Below are 5,497 nucleotides of genomic sequence, written 5' to 3'. Positions count from 1 at the left end.
CAGGGTGACAAATGCAAAAAAAGAACAATTGATGGGCAGAATGCAGAACAATGTCATACAATCACTTCAGGTCAGAGATCTGGGCCTAAATCCATCGTTTTTTTGCTCCCCATGCCATTCCAGTTTGGACCCAGCCATATGCAAATCACTCTTGACCCTGCTCCCAATGGGAACAGTCCAACCCGAACTGACAGGCCAGGTCCTCCCTGGACTGGAAACAAGCATCCAAGGACCGGTTTTGGGCTTTCAGCCCTTGTCAGCCTTGATTGCTTGATTCCAGTTGCATGGAGAGCACGGGACTTACGTCTGAGCATACTCGTCCCACTCAGGGTGACACATGCAAAAAGAACAGTTTCATTAACCATGAGCAGGGCTCTGAGTGAGTGTGTGCAGAAGCAGAGCTTCAATAATCATTGAGAGCAGGGCTCTGAGTGAGTATATACAGGAGCGGAGCTTCATTTATCCAGCATATTCAGAAGGGTCATTACAATGGGTCATTTCAGAAAGGCTGATTTTCTGCCACTGCCCATCTCTGTGGCCATTGTATCCAGCTCTGAATAATGAGGATTTTCCTGCATCCCTTGAATGTGGTATAATGTTCACCCTGCAAGGCACTATATCCACCAAGGCCCTGATTGCTTAGGTACCTCCTCCCAGCAGGAGTCTGCCAGGGTCTGTGGGGTTAAAGATTTTGAAGTCATGCATGGCGGTGCGCGGTACTCCCACAGACACACAAGGAACCATGCATACGTGTGCCCGATGCACACACAGAGGTGCCCACCAGTTCATCTGTCACACAGTTCTTCCTTGAGTGCTCTATTACTCAGCGTTTATTCCTCATGGATGTATGAAGCCGGTGCAGCCCCCCCCCCGTGACCCTTGTGGCATCTAGTCACCATTCAGCATCTGAAAGCCTGGAACACTACTCAACTGTAACATAATACAATAAAAGCTCTCAGCGGGCAGCCTGGACTTCAAAGAGCCCATATCACTGCCAGCACAGTCTATTTATACCTAACAGGTTCTGGGTACAGAGTATTCCCGCCTTAGTAATGACAGCAACACGGTAAGGGAGGCCTGCGGCTACCAGACACCCCTCACACCGTGCCTGATTCACATATCTTTCGTGCGGGACACTCTTGAGTATCTGTGCGCGTTATAAGTGCGTCATAACATACCATAACTTATCCATGCAATCCATGCTCTGGGCCCAGCAGTGCAGCCATGATATGTGTATGGTATGTCTATTTTAGTGCACTATCACCCATGTACTTATCCTGGCTCTCAGCAGGTGCGTGTTTCCTGCACTGCCTATGTTAGGTTGGTAACTTGAAAAGACAGGTCTTCAGCATTTTATGATGTTCTGGAAAAGGGGGAGGGGCGAGGGTAGAGTGGGAGTCATTCCATGATTTAGGAGTGATGTTAGAGAACGTCTGATCTGATCTGGTTCTGTGCATGCATGAGATGCGTGCGAGTCCTGCAGAATGGGAGTGTGTGGGTGGTTGGTGGAAGGAAATGCAACTGTTCAGGTACGTGGGGCCTAAGTTGTGTAGTGCCTTGAATGTGTGTGTGAGTTTGAAATGAGTTCATTTGTGTATCGGTAGCCAGTGGAGCTCCCTGAGTTTTGGTGTGATCTGAGATGTGTGGTGTTAGACATGGTATCTTTGGTGTGTTTCCCCTGAGTTTCTTGCTTTCTGCCCTCCCGGTTTTGACTCTGAAGATCAGTTACGGATTGGTGTTTCCATGATTGGATATTTGATTTACTTGTTAGTCCCTAGTACAGTGCACTGTGTGTGCCAGGGCTTGTAAATCAAATACTAACAATGGGCCTACAGCACTGTTTGTGCCACCCATGCGAGTAGCCCTAAAAAGACAACTTAGGCTTGCCTTTGCAGAGTCTGCGTGCAGTTGGTAACTGCTGTGTCCACTTGGTAAGTGCACCCACTTGCCAGCCCCAAACATTCCCTTTTCTATATGTTAGTCACCCCTAAGGTAGGCCCACGGTACCCCTGTATGTGAAAGGTAGGACATGCCCTGGTGTGTGTGGTATGTCCTGAATGATAGTGAATTACAGACCATTTCGATTTTCACTATGACAAGCCTACTTCTTCCCTATAGGAAAGAATGGGAAGTTTGTTTATAACATCTTATAAACATAACTGGCCCTGGGAACTAGGTAGGGAAATAAAATTTAGTATGCCTGAACTCAGAATCTAAAGATGCATCTTTTAGTGAAGGTGATTTTTACATTCTGTGTTTGAAAATACCACTTTTAGAAAGTAGGCATGTTCTTGCTCAGTCATCCCCTGTGCCTCTGCTGGAATGTGGATTGCCTGCCTGGGTTTTTGATGACAGAAGGCTGGGGAGCAGGAGTGGCTCCAGATAGTCTAGGTAGAGTCAGGAACGGGCTGAATAGACCTGGGCTGTAATGGGGGGGAGGAGATTTCATTGCACCTCAAAGGGCCTGGTATGCCTCTGACAATGCCGTCTCCACCTCCTGCCAGGAAATCACATCAAAGAAGGCAGAACTGGTTCTGGCTTGGCACAGACACTCTCTCTGCCTAAGAGATCAAATGACTTTGGGATATAAATATTGGGGCCGAGACCCCTGAACATTAGCACTCTTTTGGACCAAAAAGACAGGCAAGAAGAAGAGCTGGAGAATCTGTGAGGAGGACCTACCACTTTGCTGTGTACTTTGCTGTTTTGGCCTACAGTGGCTGCTTCTGTCTTGGGTAGTGAAAGGACTGGTCTGAACATTCTGCAATCTGCTTTTTGAATTTCCCCAAGGGCTTGAAGTAGAGCTTGCCCCCTGTTCAAAAAGTCCCAGGAACAACAAAGACTTCAACTCTTCTGCCCGCAGCACTGCGGACTGTGTGTTTTGTGCTGCAACAGAGGAAAGCCACTCGACGACATCTATGATGCCGCTGCTGATTCTGTGTCCTGACGGCACCGCAGAAACGTCGCCACTGAGCCGCTGCTCGCACCGTGACCTGTGGGCACCACACTCCCTACCGCTTCACTTCACAACAGTGCCTTGGCATCACAGAGGGCACCGCCGCAATGCCGCACCGCGACCCTGGTCTCACCAACGACACCATCTGACGCCGCCACTGAGCCATTGCTCACACCGGGACCTGAGGGCACCGCACTCTGCTCTGCCTCACTTTACGACAATGACTTGGTATCCCCGACGCCGCCGCTCCATGCCGGAATAGATGCCGCTGCTTTCACCATGGCTCGAGGGCACCGCTCGTAAAGTTACAAGACGCACCGCCCTTATCCCACACCGCAGTCTTAGCCTACTGACGCTGGTGCCATCGACTCCAGTTCATCAGCCACGAACAGCGCTTCAGCAATGACGATGCCGTTGCTTTGACCGTGACCTGCCAGCACCGTGACGAGCACCGACTTCATCTCGCACCGCGACCCTGGTCTCAGCAACGATGCCATACAATGCCGCCACCAAGCTGCTGCTCGCACCGCGACCTGGGGGCACCGCACGCCGCACCGCTGCACTTCGCGCTGCAGCACACGATGCCTGGCGACTGGCGACTCCGGCGCTCCTGATCCCAACAGGGAGGAGGTTGACCTGCAACACGTGTGACTTCGAGGGCCGCGACGACTCCTGCACCGACCTCCGGAACCGACGCCTGTGGAAGCCGTGTTTTCAGGAGCTCAACAAGAAGTCGCTGCCGGCCTGCATTTCTGAAAGGTACTGTTTGCGGGTCTTGCTGACACCGTAGCTGGCCCACATCGCCGCAGTCAACCACAACTGTATGAATTTGTTTGCTCACGATGCCGTGATAGCCCCGGACGGCGCTATCGACATCAAGGAACTGTCTTTAAAGCTTATTTTGACAATTGCAGATCTTTAAGTACTGTATTGTTGATTTTTACATTTTTGGTCTTGTCTTAAAGTATATAAAAATATTGCCTATTTTTCTAAGCTGGTGTGGTGTCCTTCTGTAGTGCTTACACTGTAATCATGTTGGTTATGTGCAAATGCTTTCCACACTGCCTCTAAGATAAGCCTGACTGCTCGTGCCAAGCTACCAAGGGGGTGAGCAGGGGTTATTTTAGGAGTGTAACTCCCTTATCCTTACTAGGAAGAAGGGTCCCTATTTGGACAAAGGTGCAAGCCCCTGCCAACTAGAGACCCCCATTTCTAACATGTGGTGTGTGAAGTTGTGGATGAATCTGCATGGTTTGCAGTCGTCTAATGAGTTTCTTGGTGATCCCAAAATAGAGGATGTTCTAGTAGTCCATCTTACTGGTGACTGAGGTGCGAGTGATAGTTTTTCCAGTGTTACTTGGGACCTATTTGAAGATCTTCCTTAGCATGTTCTGCGTGCGGAAGCAGGATAAAGTGACGGCTGTGACTTGTGCCATAATATCGAGTTTGCTGTAATGAGTATACCAAAGTTCCTGGAGTGAGTGCTGGGTATTTGTGTGGGTACGAGCTTGTCCATCCACCATTTGGAGTTCCATGGTGGGTGTTCTTGCCAATGATCACTACTTCTGTCTGGTCAGTGTTGACCTTGAGGCATGTGGTCTTCATCCAGTTAGCAACTTCAGACAAGGAGGTGGTGAACTTGTTTCTTATGCTGTGTGTCTTGTCTGAGAGGGAGAGTATGTGGCCAGTGTCATTAATCTAGGAGAGGATGTGGATGTTGTGTGCATGGATGACAATGGCCAGGTGGATCATGTAGGGTGGGGCTCAGCGATGAACCCTGAGGCACTCTGCTGAAGTTTTAGGGCTTTCCAGGCATAAGGGGCCAGACTGACAGCTTGTGGTCTATCCATTAAGCAGGGGCAGATCCAGCGGAGAGCGGGTCCTTGGATGCCAAGCTCATGCAGGGTCCTGATGAGGGTGACATGTGAGACCGACCGTATTATATGCTGCAGAGAGGTCCAGGAGAATGAGGGCTGCCATGTGTCATCTGTCAAGGATCATGTGGTTGTCGTCTGCAGCGGTGATGAGTGCTGTTTCTATACTGTGGTGGTGCCTGAATCTGGAATACCTGGCATTGAGGAGCTGGTGGTTGCTGAGGTGGTCGGTGAGGCATTGGTTGATACATTTTCCTAAGACCTTTGGTGGTGTTGAGGATGAGTGTTTGTGCATCGCTGATTGGTAGGAGTTCTTTGATGAAGGTGCGGTGAGGCAAGGGTCTGAGGGTGCCCCCAAGTAGATGGTCTTCATGGTATCAGCGATTTCAACGGTGGTGACAGTGGGTTACGAGGTTGGGGTTCATTCCTTGGCTGTGATGGGTAGTTGAGTTGCAATGGTGTCTAATCAAATCTGTTGTATCAGGAGGGGATTCTATTACAGAAAAGTTAGGAGAGCGTTTTGTAAAGTCTTGTAAAGGGGTGATGTTGCTGGAAGCGACAGAAGGCATGGTGACATTTTTTTATTTTTTTTATTTTTGTAAACCTTTATTGTGCAATTGTAAAAGGACAAATACGGGCCCACAACCATCCGGCCGGCCACGATTAC

The sequence above is a fragment of the Lissotriton vulgaris genome, chromosome 3_1 (genome assembly GCF_964263255.1).
Source record: "Lissotriton vulgaris chromosome 3_1, aLisVul1.2, whole genome shotgun sequence".
NCBI lineage: Eukaryota > Metazoa > Chordata > Amphibia > Caudata > Salamandridae > Lissotriton > Lissotriton vulgaris.
The sequence above is the reverse complement of the archived record's forward strand: the minus strand, read 5'-3'. Positions refer to the sequence as shown.